We start from the raw sequence: 18,468 nt of genomic DNA on the forward strand, positions 1-18,468 counted from the left end.
TATATATGCATATATAGGGTAAGTTCTCTTATGTTTCAGTTTGTGGGTATCAGAAAGGTTTTGCTTATTTTTTTGGCCAAAAAAGAATCATCAGGCTTAGTGAATCCACTTATTTTAGGAACTTATTCTTTGTTGTCTTTCAGATTCAGCCTGACACCTGCAACATTTGGACCCATCAGAGCAAATAATGTCTCTCTGTGGACTTTTATTAGGCCCATTCATATGTTTTACAAGAAAGAGTGGCTGTTTTTATGGGATCCTAAATTTTTTTGTCCAAGAATTTCATACATGATACAATTTGGATTGTTTGCCATCTTATACCTCTTCGTCCATTATCATCTTGGGGATGACTTTCATCTTTCTTTGCATTGGGCTTTCATTTCTTGTATGTCATGTATTTGTCTTTCCTGCTTTACTTCCTAGCTTTGATGGGACACATTCTTTAGTAGCTTTCTGAGAAAGGATATGTAGAAGGAAAAAATCATAGATTATCTATGTCTGAAGATATCTGTACTTTTCCCACCCAAATTGGTAATTGGTTGGTATGGGAATTTAATGTAGAAAACATTTTCCTTCAGAAAGTCATTGCTAAAGTGTCTGTTAGCTTTCCATATTGGTATAGAAATATCTGAAGCTATTGTGATTCTCAATCCTATCTATGTCACCTGTTTTTTCCCTCTGGAAGTTTTAGGAACTTTTTCTACTCTATGGTCTGAAATTTTACAATAACATACCTCAGAGTGTGCTTACTTCCATCCATTGTGCCATACCCTTTTCAGTCTAGAAAGTTATGTCTTTCATTCTTGATAAATCTCCTTGAATTATTTCATTGATGATATTCTACTTTATTTTATCTGTTCTCCTTTTGGATGCTGGACACACTGAAACGGTTTTCTAATTTTATTTTATTATCCTTTTACTTTATGGTAAAGTTTCTTAAATTTATTTAGCAGTCTCCCTTCCTGATTTTTACTTCTGCTATCATACATTGAATTTTGTTTCCTGCATGTTCCTTTTATTCTAACACTCTGCTATTGCTTCATTAAAGCTTTGAATTTTCTTATATCTCTGAAGATATTAATAATAACTTTTAAATTTTTATTTCTCTCTGAAGAATCTTTGCTTTATCCAAGTTGTCCACCTCCCATTTGTTCAATTTGATTTGCGTTCTATGTTATAGGCTTTCCTTATATATGTGATAATCTTGGGTGTATATCAATGATTGAGAGAGCTAGAGCCTAAAAATTTATTTGGAAGCTCTCAGCATTTGGTGAGGTTTTCAACTCTGAGTATCACTGTGGGCCAAATAGTGAGAGCTGTCTGTTGGGGGAATATCTTGTTAATAACTTTGTTTCTATTTTCCTAACTGTCCTTTGTTAACTACTTTCCTATACTTTATTCGGATTTATTCTCCTGTGTTTTTCCCCCCTCACTTCCTAAATTGTTTGCTTACCTTATTAGGTTTCACCATTTCCTCTTTTCTAAATATTTAAACATACAATTTTTTTCCTAATCATCAGTTTGCCTATGTTCTACAAAGTGTGATGAGTGACAATAATTTCATTGCTATTCAGTTCTAAATATTCTATAATTTCTGAAGCACCTGGGTGGCACAGTTAAGTGTCCTACTTTTTGTTTTGGCTCAGGTCATGATCTCTGGGTTGTGAGATTGAGCCCCAATTTGGGCTCCATGCTCAGTGTGGAGTCTGGTTGACTCTCTCTTTCCCTCTGCCCTCCCACCCCAAAATAAATAAATACATCTTTTAAAAATATTCTGTAATTTCGATTAGGGGTTCTTCTCTCTTTACCCATGAATAATTTAGAAACTTGTATGTGTGCACACATACATATGCACACCCTTGTTTTCTATTCATATGTTTACTTTTTAAATTGCATTTTGGTCAGAAACATCTGGTCTTTGTGATAGTAATTATTGAAAGTAGTTGGATATTGCTTTATGGCTTAGTATGTGATCAATTTTCATAAATATCCCCTGTACATTTGTAAAAAAAAAAAAAAGTTACCAAATTGTTGGTTGCAAATCCTGTATATGTCTTACACAGCCCAAGTGTCAATTTCTGAGCCCAAGTTAAAATTTCACAATGCCATTGTAGATGTTCTTTCTTCCAGTAGTATTTTCATTTTTCGCTTTATGCATTTTAAACTATTTTATTGGGTATATTCAAATGTAAAATTATATCTTTTTGGAGAAGTGAATTATGAAATTATGAAATTATTCTATCTCTAGTAATGCCGTTGCTTTAAAGTCCATTTTTGCCTGATGTGAACACACCTAAATGATTTTTCTTTGGTTTATGTTTGCATCTTATATAATTTTTCCATATTTTTACTTTAATTCTTTTGTGTCTTTATGTTTTAGGTATATCTTTTATGAACACCGCATAGCTTTTTTAAAAAAAATCCTTTTTGATAATCAATGCCTTTTAATCAAAGTTTATTTTTATTTATTATAATTACTGATATATTTAGCTTTATTTACTCTATTTTATCTTATGATTCCTTTTTTTTTAAAGATTTATTTATTTATTTGAGAGAGCGAGAATGAGAAAGAGTACATGAGAGGGGGGAGGGTCAGAGGGAGAAGCAGGCTCCTCGCTGAGCAGGGAGCCCGATGCGGGACTCGATCCCGGGACTCCAGGATCATGACCTGAGCCGAAGGCAGTTGCTTAACCAACTGAGCCACCCAGGCGCCCTGATTCCTTTTTGTTTTGATCTTTCTGTGTTCTTTTTTCCTCCTTTCCTGCCTTTATTGGAATTGATGCAAATTTCATTTTTTTCTTCTCTAGTGCTTTTAATGACACTTAAAAAAATTTTTTTTATTGTTATGTTAATCGCCATACATGTCATCATTAGTTTTTGATGTAGTGTTCCATAATTCATTGTTTGTGCATAACACCCAGTGCTCCATGCAGAACGTGCCCTCTTTAATACCCATCACCAGGCTAACCCATCCCCCCACACCCCTCCCCTCTAGAACCCTCAGTTTGTTTTTCAGAGTCCATCGTCTCTCATGGTTCGTCTCCCCCTCCGATTTCCCCCCGTTCATTCTTCCCCTCCTGCTATCTTCTTCTTCTTCTTTTTTTTTTTTTAACATACATTGGATTATTTGATACAGAGGTACAGATCTGTGATTCAACAGTCTTGCACAATTCACAGCACTCACCATAGCACATACCCTCCCCAATGTCTATCACCCAGCCACCCCATCCCTCCCACCCCACCCCCCACTCCCGCAACCCTCAGTTTGTTTCCTGAGATTAAGAATTCCTCATATCAGTGAGGTCATATGATGCATGTCTTTCTCTGATTGACTTATTTCGCTCAGTATAACACCCTCCAGTTCCATCCACGTCATTGCAAATGGCAAGATCTCGTTCCTTTTGATGGCTGCATAATATTCCATTGTATATATATACCACATCTTCTTTATCCATTCATCTGTTGATGGACATCTTGGCTCTTCCCACAGTTTGGCTATTGTGGACATTGCTGCTATAAACATCGGGGTGCACGTACCCCTTTGGATCCCTACATTTGTATCTTTGGGGTAAATACCCAGTAGTGCAATTGCTGGATCCTACAGTAGCTCTATTCTCAAATTTTTGAAGAGCCTCCATACTGTTTTCCAGAGTGGTTGCACCAGCTTGCATTCCCACCAACAGTGTAGGAGGGTTCCCCTTTCTCCGCATCCCCGCCAACATCTGTCATTTCCTGACTTGTTAATTTTAGCCATTCTGACTGGTGTGAGGTGGTATCTCATTGAGGTTTTGATTTGGATTTCCCTGATGCTGAGCGATGTTGAACACTTTTTCATGTGTCTGTTGGCCCTTTGAATGTCTTCTTTGGAAAAATGTTCATATCTTCTGCCCATTTCTTGATTGGATTCTTTGTTCTTCGGGTGTTGAGTTTGGTAAGTTCTTTATAGATTTTGGATACTAGCCCTTTATCTGATAAGACATTTGCAAATATCTTCTCTCGTTCTGTCTGTTGTCTTTTGGTTTTGTGGACTGTTTCTTTTGCTGTGCAAAAGCTTTTTATCTTGATGAAGTCCCAATAGTTCATTTTTGCCCTTGCTTCCCTTGCCTTTGGCGATGTTTCTAGGAAGAAGTTGCTGCGGCTGAGGTCGAAGAGGTTGCTGCCTGTGTTCTCCTTTAGGATTTTGATGGAGTCCTGTCTCACATTGAGGTCTTTCAACCATTTGGAGTCTATTTTTGTGTGTGGTGTAAGGAAATGGTCCAGTTTCATTCTTCTGCGTGTGGCCTTCCAATTTTCCCAACACCATTTGTTGAAGAGACTTTTTTCCATTGGACATTCTTTCCTGCTTTGTCAAAGATGAGTTGACCATAGAGTTGAGGGTCCATTTCTGGGCTCTCTATTCTGTTCTGTTGATCTATGTGTTTTTGTGCCAGTACCATACTGTGTTGATGATGACAGCTTTGTAATAGAGGTTGAATTCCGGAATTGTGATGCCGCCAGCTTTGCTTTTCTTCTTCAGCATTCCTCTGGCTATTCAGGATCTTTTCTGGTTCCAAACCAATTTTAGGATTATTTGTTCCATTTCTTTGAAAAAAGTGGATGGTATTTTAATAGGGATTGCATTGAATGTGTAGATTGCTCTAGGTAGCATTGACATCTTCACAATATTTGTTCTTCCAATCCATGAGCATGGAACATTTTTCCATTTCTTTATGTTTTCCTCAATTTCTTTCATGAGTATTCTATACTTTTCTGAGTACAGATCTTTTGCCTTTTTGGTTAGATTTATTCCTAGGTATCTTATGGTTTTGGGTGCAATTGTAAATGGGCTCGACTCCTTAATTTCTCTTTCTTCTGTCTTGTTGTTGGTGTATAGGAATGCCACTGATTTCTGTGCATTGATTTTATATCCTGCCACTTTACTGAGTTCCTGTATGAGTTCTAGCCGTTTTCGGGTGGACTGTTTTGGGTTTTCCACATAAAGTATCATATCATCTGCAAAGAGTGAGAGTTTGACTTCTTCTTTGCTGATTTGGCTGCCTTTGATTTCTTTTTGTTGTCTGATTGCTGTGGCTAGGACTTCTAATACTGTGTTGATTAGCAGTGGTGATAGTGGACATCCCTGCCGCGTTCCTGACCTTAGGGGGAAAGCTCTCAGTTTTTCCCCATTGAGAATGATATTCGCTGTAGGTTTTTCATAGATGGCTTTTAAGGTATGGCGGTGTGTACCCTCTATGCCTATACTCTGAAGAGTTTTGATCAAGAAAGGATGCTGTACTTTGTCAAATGCTTTTTCTGCATCTATTGAGAGGATCATATGATTTTTGTTCTTTCTTTTGTTAATGTATCATATTGATTGATTTGTGGATGTTGAACCAACCTTGCAGCCCAGGGATAAATCCACTTGGTCGTGGCGAAGAATCCTTTTAATGTACTCTTGGATCCTATTGGCTAGTATTTTGGTGAGAATTTTTGCATCCATGTTCATTACAGATATTGGTCTGTCATTCTCCTTTTTGATGGGGACTTTGGTTTTGGGATTAAGGTAATGGTAGCCTCATAAAACGAGTTTGGAAGTTTTCCTTCCATTTCTAATTTTTGGAAGAGTTTCAGAAGAATAGGTATTAATTCTTGAAATGTTTGGTAGAATTCCCCTGGGAAGCCATTTGGCCCTGGGCTTTTGTTTGTTGGGAGATTTTTGATGACTGCTTCAATTTCCTTAGTGGTTATTTGTCTCTCCAGGTTTTCTCTTTCTTCCTGGTTCGGTTTTGGTAGTTGATACATCTCTAGGAATGCATCCATTTCTTCCAGGTTATCTAATTTGCTGGCATAGGTTTGCTCATAATTTGTTCTTATAATTGTTTGTATTTCTTTGGTGTTGGTTTTGATCTCTCCTCTTTCATTCATGATTTTGTTGATTTGGGTCCTTTCTCTTTTCTTTTTGATAAATCTGGCCAGGGGTTTATCAATCTTGTTCATTCTTTCAAAGAACCAGCTCCTAGTTTCGTTGATCTGTTCTACTGTTCTTTTGGTTTCTATTTCATTGATTTCTGCTCTGATCTTTATTATTTCTCTTCTCCTGCTGGGTTTAGGCTTTATTTGCTGTTCTTTCTCCAGTTCCTTTAGGTGTAGGGTTAGGTTGTATACTTGAGACCTTTCTTGTTTCTTGAGAAAAGCTTGCATTGCTATATACGTTCCTCTTAGGACTGCCTTTGCTGCCTCCCAAGATTTTGAACGGTTGTGTTTTCAGTTTCATTGGTTTCCATGAATTTTTTAAATTCTTCTTTAATTCCCTGGTTGACCCATTCGTTCTTTAGTAGGATACTCTTTAGCCTCCATGTATTTGAGTTCTTTCTGAGTTTCCTCTTGTGATTGAGTTCTAGTTTCAAAGCATTGTGGTCTGAAAATAGGCAGGGAATGATCCCAACCTTTTGGTACCGGTTGAGACCTGGTTTGTGACCGAGGATGTGATCTATTCTGGAGAATGTTCCATGGGCACTAGAGAAGAATGTGTATTCTGTTGCTTTGGGATGGAATGTTCTGAATATGTCTGTGAAGTCCATTTGGTCCAGGGTGTCATTTAAAGTCTTTATTTCCTAGTTGATCTTTTTCTTAGATGATCTGTCCATTTCAGTGAGGGGGGTGTTAAAGTCCCCCACTATTACTGTATTGTTGTCAATGTGTTTCTTTGCTTTTGTTATTAATTGCCTTACATAATTGTCTGCTCCCATGTTAGGGGCATAGATATTTACAATTGTTAGATCTTCTTGTTGGATAGACCCTTTAAGTAGGATATAGTGTCCTTCCTCATCTCTTATTACAGTCTTTGGTTTAAAATCAAATTTGGATTCGATTGATATAAGGATTGCCACCCCAGCTTTCTTTTGGTGTCCATTAGCATGATAAATGGTTTTCCACCCCTTCAGTTTCGATCTGGGGGTGCCTTTGGGTCTAAAATGAGTCTCTTGAAGACAGCATATCGATGGGTCTTCTTTTTTTAATCCAATCTGGTAGCCTGTGTCTTTTGATTGGGGCATTAAGCCCATTTACATTCAGGGTAACTATTGAAAGATAAGAATTTAGTGCCATTGTATTGCCCGTAAGGTGACTGTTCCTGTATATTGTCTGTGTTCCTTTCTGGTGTATGTTGCTTTTAGGCTCTCTCTTTGCTTAAAGAACCCCTTTCAAGATTTCTTGGAGCGCTGGTTTCATGTTTGCAAATTCCTTTAGTTTTTGTTTGTCCTGGAAGCTTTTGATCTCTCCTTCTATTTTCACTGATAGCCTAGTTGGATATAGTATTCTTGGCTGCATATTTTTCTCATTTAGTGCTCTTATTATATCATGCCAGTCCTTTCTGGCCTGCCAGGTCTCTGTTGATAGGTCTGTTGCCAATCTAATGTTTCTACCCTTGTAGGTTACATATCTCTTCTCCCGAGCTGCTTTCAGGATTTTCTCTTTGTCTCTGAGACTCGTAAGTTTTACTATTAGATGTCGGGTTGTGGACTATTTTTATTGATTTTGAGAGGGGTTCTCTGGGCCTCCTGGATTTTGATGCCTGTTTCCTTCCCCAAATTAGGGAAGTTCTTTGCTATAATTTGCTCCAACATACCTTCTGCCCCTCTCTCTCTTTCTTCTTCTTCTGGAATCCCAATTATTCTAATGTTGTTTCATCTTATGGTATCGCTTATCTCTCAAATTCTGCCCTCGTGATCCAGCAGTTTTTTATCTCTCTTTTTCTCAGCTTCTTTATTTTCCATCATTTGGTCTTCTGTATCACTGATTTGCTCTTTTGCCTCTTTTATCCTAGCAGTTAGCACCCCCATTTTTGATTGCACCTCATTAATAGCCTTTTTGATTTCAACTTGGTTAGATTTTAGTTCTTTTATTTCTCTAGAAAGGGTTTCTCTAATAACTTCCACGTTTTTTTCAAGCACAGCTAGTATCTTTAAAATCGTCATTCTGAACTCTAGTTCCGACATCGTACTAATGTCCATATTGAGTAGGTCCCTGGCAGTCAGTACTGCCTCTTGTTCTTTTTGTTGAGGTGATTTTTTCCGTCTTGTCATTTTGTCCAGAGGAGAATAGATAAATGAGAGAACAAAATGCTAACAGGTAACAGCATCCCCAGAAAATATACTCTAAACCAATCAGAAAAGACCTGAAGCTGGGGGAAAAGAAAGGGAAAGAAAAAAAAAAGAAAAAGAAAAAGATAAGTACAAACAAAAACAGAACAAAACAAAAAAACCCAGAATATGATCAGATATGATCAGGCTGGTGCATAGATCAGTGCCAGACACTAGATTTTGGGTGTATTTTGGTCTGTTAGGAGAAAGTGCCTCCCAAAATATTAAAGAAAGAAAAACTTACATATATACAAAAATAAGGGTTGATAAGATGAAGGGATGGAATATGATTGTAAAGATGAAAATTGTAAAAAATTTTATATAAGGAATTGATAAGTTGTTTGAAAAAGGAAAGAAGAGCATTTAAAAAAAAAGGGGGAGAGAATGTGATCAGGCAGGAGAGTAGAACAAAACCATACACTAGAGATCTAGGGTATATTTTTATCTGTTAGAAGAAACTATCTCAAAATTTTAAAGAGAGAACAACTTATATATATATATATATGCCAAAAATAAGGGTAACTACTATGAAGGGATAGAATATGACTCTAAAAATGAAAAATACAAATGTTTTTTAAAAAAGGGATTGTTAAGATGTTGGTTGAAAAAGGGAAAAAGAAAAATGAAAAAAAGACCGTTAAAAAAAATTAACTTTGAAAGACTAAAGAATCATAGTAAAGAAGCCATGGATTCTATGTGTAGTATTCCCCTAGCGCTGGAGTTCTGCCGTTCTCATTTATCGGTAAACTTGGTCTTGGCTGGCTGTTCTTGCTGATCTTCTGGGGGAGGGGTTGTTGCCATGGTTCCGAAATGTCTTTGCTGGAGGCGGAATTGCCCTGCCTTTGCCGGTCTGGGCTAAGTAATCTGCTCGGGTTTGCTCTCAGGAGCTTTTGTTCCCTGCAAGCTTTCCGTACAGCTTTGGAGGCCGAGAGTGAAAATGGCTGCCTCCCAATCTCCGACCCAGAGGAGCTGAGAACTCATGGCCCTGTTCCTCAGTGAGCCCTCCCAGAAAAGCAGTCCGTCACTCCTGTCTCCCTGATCTCCAGCCGCACTCCGTGCTCACCTGGCCTGTGACCGAGCGTTTCTATCTCTTGCACCCGACTTGGTGTGGAGTCTCCAAACCCAGCAGATCCCTGTGGTGTGTTCCCGTGCCACTCCTCCCGGGGGAGGAAGGGGAGTCTCCCCGGATCTGCCGCTTGTTGGGTCCCTGCTGGAGGAGCAGTGGCCCGACTGTGCCTCGAATCACAGTTTATGGCAACCCCGAGCTGAGAGCCCGCGCCTTGGTTCTGTCTCTGCAGCTGGCTTCCCCGCTCTGATACCCGGGAGCTCTGCTACACTCAGGCACCCCCAGTCTTTCTGTGACCCCGAGGGTCCCGAGACCACACTGTCCCACGAGGTTTCCACCCCCAGCTTAGCCACTGGAGTGATGTCCCTCAGCGGAGCCAACTTCTAAAAGTTCTGATTTTGTGCTCCACGGCTCTATCACTTGCCAGAAGCGGCCGACGGAGGCCCCCTCCCCTGCCGTCTATCCTCCCGAATATCGCCTCGGATTCACTTCTCCGCACCCCCTACCTTCTAGAAAGTGGTCGCTTTTCTGTTCAGAGAGTTGTTGCTATTCCTTTCTTCAATCTCCTGTTGAATATTTATGTGTTCATAATGGTTTGATCCCTATCCAGCTGAATTCCTGAGACCAGACGAAATCCAGGTCTCCTACTCCTCCGCCATCTTGATGACTTGTATCGACACTTTTATTTCTATTCTTGAACTAGTTACCTTTGAAATTTTAAAAAAATATGCATAACACAATATAAAGTTAATTAATATTTTTACCTTCCTCCCCCAAAATATAAGACCTTGGAATGGTTTAATTCTAGTCACCTCCAACCAGTGTCTAGATTTGCACACTTTTAGCTCTCTCTTTTTTATTAGATCATAAATCAGACTTTTTATTAATGTTTTATAGAGTGAGCTTTTATATAAATTTATATATTTACTTTTTATTTCAGTTTATGTGCTGCTGAAGTGAGCACAATATAGTTACTTTTATTTCAGTCATATTCCTTCCTGTATGTTAGAACTTCTTTTACTATTTTCTTTCTTCTTGAGACACGTACTTTAAAATTTTCTTTAGCAAAGGTTTAATAGTGGTAAAGTCAGATTTTTGTACGTAAAAATATCTTTATTTCATCTCTGTTCCTGAGATATAGCTCATATTAGTGTACAATTTTAGGATGACGCAGTAAAACTCAAGCATAATGCAATAAGCATGAGCCCAATTACTCATTTTTATAAAACGCAGGGTCACATTATTTTAAGGTTGAGATAATTAAAAGAATTTTTTTTGTTAACATATAATGTAGTATTTGTTTCAGGGGTACAGGACTGTGATTCTTCAGTCTTACACGATTCACAGCACTCACCATAGTACATACCCTTCCCAATGTCCATCACCCAGCCACCTCATCCTTCCCACCCCCCTTCCACCTCAGCAACCCTCAGTTTGTTTCCTGAGATTAAGAGTCTCTTATGGTTTGTCTTCCTCTCTGGTTTTGTCTTGTTTCATTTTTCCCTCCCTTCCCCTATGATCCTGTCTTGTTTCTCAAATTCTTCATATCAGTGCAATCATATGATACTTGTCTTTCCCTGATTGACTTATTTTGCTTAGCATAATACCCTCTAGTTCCAACCACGTTGTTGCATATGGCAAGATTTCATTTTTTTTGATGGCTGGATAATATTCCATTGTATATATACCACATCTTATTTATCCATTTGCTGTTGATGGGCATCTAGGCTCTTTCCATAGTTTGGGTATTGTGGATATTGCTACTATAAATATTGGGGTGCATGTGCACATTCGGATCACTACATTTGTATCTTTAGGGTAAATACCCAGTAGTGCAATTGCTGGGTCATATGGGAGCTCTATTTTCAACTTTTTTGAGGAGGCTCCATAATATTTTCCAGAATGGCTGCACCTCCTTGCATTCCCACCAACAGTGTAGGAGGGTTCCCCTTTCTCTGCATCCTTGCCAACATCTGTTGTTTCCTGACTTGTTAATTTTAACCATTCTGACTGGTGTGAGGTGGTATCTCATTGTGGTTTTGATTTGTATTTCCCTGATGCCGAGTGATGTTGAGCACTTTTTCATGTCTGTTGGCCATTTGGATGTCGTCTTTGCAAAAATGTCTGTTCATGTCTAATGCCGATTTCTCGATTGGATTATTTGTTCTTTGGGTGTTGAGTTTGATAAGTTCTTTATAGATTTTGGATACTAGCCCTTTATCTGATATGTCATTTGCAAATATCTTCTCCCATTCTGTCGGTTGTCTTTTGGTTTTGTGGACTGTTTCTTTTGCTGTGCAAAAGCTTTTTATCTTGATGAAGTCCCAATAGTTCATTTTTGCCCTTGCTTCCCTTGCCTTTGGCGATGTTTCTGTGAAGAAGTTGCTGTGCCTGAGGTCGAAGAGGTTGCTGCCTTTGTTCTTCTCAAGGATTTTGATGGATTCCTTTCTCACATTTAAGTCTTTGATCCATTTGAGTCTGTTTTTGTGTGTGGTGTAAGGAAATGGTCCAGTTTCATTCTTCATGTGGCTGTCCAATTTTTCCAGTACCATTTGTTGAAGAGACTGTCTTTTTTCCATTGGACATTCTTTCCTGCTTTGTCAAAGATGAGTTGACCATAGAGTTGAGGGTCCATTTCTGGGCTCTCTATTCTGTTTCATTGATCTATGTGTCTGTTTTTGTGCCAGTACCATACTGTCTTGATGATGACAGCTTTGTAATAGGGCTTGAAGTCTGAAATTGTGATGCCACCAGCTTTGCTTTGCTTTTTCAACATTCTTCTGGCTATTCGGGGTCCTTTCTGGTTCCATACAATTTTTAGGGTTATTTGTTCCATTTCTTTGAAAAAAGTTGATGGTATTTTGATAGGGATTGCATTAAATGTATAGATTGCTCTAGGTCGCATAGACATCTTCACAATATTTGTTCTTCCAATCCATGAGCATGGAATGTTTTTCCTTTTATGTCTTCCTCAATTTCTTTCATGAGTATTCTATAGTTTTCTGTGTACAGATCCTTTGCCTTTTTGGTTAGATTCATTCCTAGGTATCTTATGGTTTTGGGTGCAATTGTAAATGGGCTCGACTCTTTAATTTCTCTTTCTTCTGTCTTGTTGGTGTATAGGAATGCCACTGACTTCTGTGCATTGATTTTATATCCTGCCACTTGACTGAATTCCTGTATGAGTTCTAGCAGTTTTGGGGTGGAGTCTTTTGGGTTTTCCACATAAAGTATCATATCATCTGCAAAAAGTGAGAGTTTGACTTCTTCTTTGTCAATTCCGATGCCTTTGATTTCTTTTTGTTGTCTGATTGCTGTGGCTAGGACTTCTAGTACTATCTTGAACAGCAGTGGTGATAGTGGACATCCCTGCCGTGTTCCTGACCTTAAGGGAAAAGCTCTCAGTTTTTCTCCTTTGAGTATGATATTTGCTGTGGGTTTTTCATCGATGGCTTTTATGATATTGAGGTGTGTACTCTTTATCCCTACACTGTGAAGAGTTTTAATCAAGAAAGGATGCTGTACTTTGTCAAATGCTTTTTCTGTATCTATTAAGAGGATCATATGGTTCTTGTTCTTTCTTTTATTAATGTATCGTATCAAATTGATTGATTTGCGGGTGTTGAACCAACCTTGCAGCCCAGGAATAAGTCCCACTTGGTCCTGGTGAATAATCCTTTTAATGTACTGTTGGATCCTATTTTCTAGTATTTTGGTGAGAATTTTTGCATCCATGTTCATCAAGGATATTGGTCTGTAATTCTCCTTTTTGATGGGGTCTTTGTCTGTTTGGGGATCAAGGTAATGCTGGCCTTGTAAAATGAGTTTGGAAGTTTTCCTTCCATTTCTGTTCTTTGAAATGGCTTCAGAAGAATAGGTGTTAATTCTTGAGATGTTTGGTAGAATTCCCCTGGGAAGCCATCTGGCCCTGGGCTTTTGTTTGTTGGGAGATTTTTGATGACTGCTTCAATTTCCTTAGAGGTTATAGGTTTGTTCAGGTTTTCTATTTCTTCCTGGTTCAGTTTTGGTAGTTGATACATCTCTAGGAATGCATCCATTTCTTCCAGGTTCTCTAATTTGCTGGCATAGAGTTGCTTATAATATGTTCTTATGATTGTTTGTATTTCTTTGGTGTTGGTTGTGATCTCTCCTCTTTCATTCATGATTTTGTTGATTTGGGTCCTTTCTCTTTTCTTTTTGATAAGTCTGGCCAGGGGTTTATCAATCTTATTAATTCTTTCAAAGAACCAGCTCCTACTTCTGTTGATTTGTTCTACTGTTCTTTTGGTTTCTATTTCATTGATTTCTGCTCTGATCTTTATTATTTCTCTTCTCCTGTTGGGTTTAGGCTTTATTTGCTGTTCTTTCTCCAGCTCCTTTAGGTATAAGGTTAGGTTGTGTATTTGAGACCTTTCTTGTTTCTTGAGAAAGGCTTGTATTGCTATATACTGTCCTTTTAGGATCACCTTTGCTGCATCGCAAAGATTTTGAACAGCTGTGTTTTCATTTTCATTTGTTTCCATGAATTTTAAAATTTTCTTTAATTTCCTGGTTGACCCATTCATTCTTCAATTGGATACTCTTTAGCCTTCATGTATTTGAGCTCTTTCCAACTTTTCTTTTGTGATTGAGTTCTAGTTTCAAAGCATTGTGGTCTGAAAATAGGCAGGGAATGATCCCAGTCTTTTGGTACAAGTGGAGACCTGATCTGTGACCCAGGATATGATCTATCAGGAGAATGTTCCATGGGCACTAGAGAAGAATGTGTATTTTGTTGCTTTGGGATGGAATGCTCTGAATATATCTGTGAAGTCCATTTGGTCCAGTGTGTCATTTAACGTCTTTATTTCCTTGTTGATCTTTTTCTTAGATGATCTGTCCATTTCAGTGAGAGTGGGTGTTAAAGTCCCCTACTGTTATTGTATTTTTGTCCATGTGTTTCTTTGATCTTGTTATTAATTGGCTGCTGCCATGTTAGGGGCAAAGATACTTAAAATTGTTAGATCTTCTTGTTGGATAGACCCTTTAAGTATGATGTAGTGTCTTTTCTCATCTCCTTTTTTAAAGATTTTATTTATTTATTTGACTGAGAGATACACAGTGAGAGAGGGAACACAATCAGGGGGAGTGGGAGAGGGAGAAGCAGCCTTCCCACTGAGCAGGGTGCCCGTTGTGGGGCTCAATCCCAGGATTCTGGGATCATGACCTGAGCCAAAAGCAGATGCTTAATGACTGAGCCACCCAGGCGCCCCCTTTCCTCATTTCTTATTATAGTCTTTAAAATCTAAGTTGTCTGATAGAATGATTGCTACCCCAGCTTTCTTTTGATGTCCAGTAGCATTGTAATTTTTTTCCACCCCCTCACTTTAAACCTGGTCATATCTTTGGGTCTAAGATGAGTTTCTTACAAACAGCATATCGATGGGTCTTGTTTTTTTAGCCCATCTGATACCCTCTGTCTTTTGATTGGGGCTTTTAGCCCATTTACACTGAGGGTAACTATTGAAAGATATGAATTTAGTGCCAATGTATTGCCTGTAAGGTGACTGTTACTGTATATTGTCTGTGTTCCTTTATGATCTATGTTACTTTTAGGCTCTCTTTTTGCTTAGAGTACCACTTTCAATATTTCTTGTAGAGCTGTTTTCATGTTTGCAAATTCCTTTAGTTTTTGTTTGTCCTGGAAGCTTTTGATTTCTCCTTCTACTTTCAATGACAGCCTAGTTGGATATAGTATTCTTGGCTGCATATTTTTCTCATTTAGTGCTCTGAATATATCATGCCAGACCTGGCCTGCCAGGTCTCTGTGGATAGGTCTGCTGCCAATCTAATGTTTCTACAATTGTAGGTTACATATCTCTTCTCCCAAGCTGCTTTCAGGATTCTCTATTTGTCTCTGAGACTTGTGAGTTTTACTATTAGATATCGGGGTGTTGACCTATTTTTTTTGATTTTGAGGGGCTTCTCTGTGCCTCCTGGATTTTGATGCCTGTTTCCTTCCCCAAATTAGGGAAGTTCTCTGCTATAATTTTCTCCAATATACCTTCTGCCCCTCTCTCTCTTTCTTCTTATTCTGGGATCCCAAGTATTCTAATGTCGTTTCCTTTATGGTATCACTTATCTCTCGAATTCTGCCCTCATGATCCAGTAGTTGTTTATCTCTTTTTTTCTCAGCTTCTTTATTTTCCATCATTTTGTCTTCTATATCACTAATTCCGTCTTCTGCCTCATTTATCCTAGCAGTTAGAGCCTCCATTTTTTTTTGCACCTCATCAGTAGCCTTTTTGACTTCGAGTTGGTTAGATTTTTGTTCTTTTATTTCTCCAGAAAGGGTTTCTCTAATAGCTTCCATGCTTTTTTCAATCCCAGCTAGTATCTTTATAATCGTCATTCTGAACTCTAGTTCCAAAATCTTACTAATGTCCGTTTTGATTAGGTCCCTGGCAGTCGGTACTGTCTCTTGTTCTTTTTTGGGGGGTGAGTTTTTCCATCTTGTCATTTTTTCCAGAGAATAGATGAATGAGAGAACAACATGCTAAAAAAATGCTGAAAGGGTAAGAACCCCAGAAAAATATACACTAAACAAACCAGAAGAGACCCGAAACTGGGGTGAAAAGAAAAGGGGGGGGAATAATATGATCGGGCTGGTGAAAATAACAGAGCCACACACTACAGTTTGGGTATATTTTGGTCTGTTAGCAGAAATTGCCTCCCAAAATTTTAAAGAAAGACAAACTTATATATATACAAAAAGAGAGGTAAATACAATGAAGGGATGGAGTATGAGTGTAAAGATGAAAATTAAAGATTTTAAAAAAGGAATTGATAAGAAGATGGTTGAAAAAAGAAAGAAAAAAATTAAAAAATAATGTGATCAGGTGGGAGACTAGGACAAAGTCATACACTAGATTTAGAGTATATTTTGGTCTGTTAGAAGAAACTATATCCCAAAATTTTAAAGAAAGAAAAACTTTGTATATACATACACACACACACACACACACTCACACACACTAAGGTTAAATACAATGAAGAGATAGAATATGACTCTAAAAATGAAAAATTAAAAAAGATTTTAAAAGAATTGATAAGATGTTGGCTGAAAAAGTAAAGAAGAAAAATTCAACTAAAAAAAATTGAAAAATAGAAAAAGAAAAAATAAAATTAAAAAAATTAAGTTGAAAGACATCATGGGGAAAAAACCCATGAATTCTATGTGCTGTATTCCCCTAGTGCTGGGGTTCTGCCGTTCTCATTGATGGGTAAACTTGGTCTTGGCTGACTGTTCTTGCTGATCTTCTGGGGGAGGCGTCTTTGCCATGGTTCCCAAATGTCTTTGCGGGAGGTGGAATTGCCCCGCCCTTGCCGGCCTGGCTAAGTAATCTCCTCAGGTTTGCTCTCTGGGGCTTTTGTTCCCTGCAAGCTTTCCTACAGCTTCGGAGTACGAGAGTGAAAATGGCAGCCTCCCAATCTCGGCCCCGGAGGAGCTGAGAACTCGGGCCCCCACTCCTCAGTGAGCCCCCAGAGAGAAGCAGTCAGTCACTCCCATCTCCCCAGTCCGGCCACACTCCATGCTCACCTGGCCTGTGACTGAGCATTTCTATCTCTGGCACCTGACTCGGTGTGGAGTCTCCAAACCCAGCAGATCCCTGCGGTGCGCTCCCGCGCTGCTCCTCCCAGGGGAGGAAGGGGAGTCCCCCCGGACCTGCCGCTTGTTGGGTCCCTGCTGGAAGAGCAGTGGCCTGACTGTGCTGTGGGTCACGGTTTATGGTAACCCCGAGCTGAGACCCCACTCCTCAGCTCCATCTCTGCAGCCAGCTTCCCTTCTCTGATACCTGGGAACTCTGCTGCACTCAGGCACCCCCGGTCTTTCTGTGACCCCGAGGGTCCTGAGACCACACTGTCCCAGCAAGGGTTCCACCCCCTGCTTAGCCGCTGGAGCGATGTCCCCAGCGGAGCCGACTTCTAGAAGTTCCAATTTTATGCTCCATTGCTCTATCACTTGCCAGTAGTGGCTGACAGAGGCCCCCCCCCCTTGGTCTGTCATCACTTATATATCACCTCGGATTCACTTCTCTGCACATCTTGCCTTCCAGAAAGTGGTTGCTTTTCTGTTCATAGAATTGCTGCTATTCTTTTCTTCAATCTCTTGTTGAGTTTGTAGGTGTTCTAAATGGTTTGATAACTATCTAGCTGGATTCCTGGGACCAGATGAAATTTAGGTCCCCTACTCCTCCACCATCTTGCTCCTAAGGTTGAGATAATTTGATTGAACACCTGGCTAGGAGTTCCCAAGTTCTGGCTATATAATGCAAATCTATGTAGATATCAGAATGAATTAGGCACAATCTGCTGGCCAGGTGTGTACTTCAGCTTAAATATTGATGAGGTAATGCTGGGTCCCATGGTAGGCTGAGATTTTCAAGAGAGTAAAAGTGATTGTAAGGATCTCTTACTTGGGGAAACTGGGAATCATCTTTTTTCCACTTGTCTCACCTCTTTAACCTTTGATCTATACATGGTAAGAATTGGAGCCAGAGAAGGTGACCACCTTCAGGTGTATTATATATGTATCTACTTTATGAAGAAATGTGTTACTGCATGGGGATTTTACTGTACTTACTTTTTGTCATCACTTAGGAAAGATTGCAATATTACATTGTCTTCTGACTTCACTGCTACTGTTGAGATATTAGCTACAATTTAGTTATTATGACTGTGCAGGTAATTTGTCTTTTCTCTGGTTGCTTTTGAGGTCTTCAGTTTATTTTTGGTGTTCTTCAGTTTTACTGTAATTAATCTTGGAATTGTTGAGATTTCTAAAATGAGATTTCATGTCTTTCAACAGTTCTGGAGAACTTTCACCTATTGGCCTTTGAATATTATATCTTTTCTGACTTCTAATTTCTGTTTGCCTCTGAATGCTTGACTCATTAAATCTGTGTTTGGCCTTCTGACTTTGTACTCTTGAGTTTATTCATTTCTATTTAATATTTGCTATTTTAATAATATATCTGAGCAGAATTTTGCATTTTTTTTAATTCTCTAATTCTCTCTTGGATGTATTTATTCTGCTTAGTCCTTTCATTGAGATTCTTTTTAATAGAAGTATATTTAACATACAATGAAATATACAGTTCTTATAGATTTATTTTTTGAGTTTAGGCAATGTATGTAATCATGTAACAACAAACCACAACAAAATAGAAAACCTTACAATTACCCCCAAAATTTCTTGGCCTCTTTCCAGTCGCTATTGTTGAATTTCTCAGTTATTTCATT

This window comes from Neomonachus schauinslandi, chromosome 6, assembly GCF_002201575.2.
Source record: "Neomonachus schauinslandi chromosome 6, ASM220157v2, whole genome shotgun sequence".
Taxonomy (NCBI): Eukaryota; Metazoa; Chordata; class Mammalia; order Carnivora; family Phocidae; genus Neomonachus; species Neomonachus schauinslandi.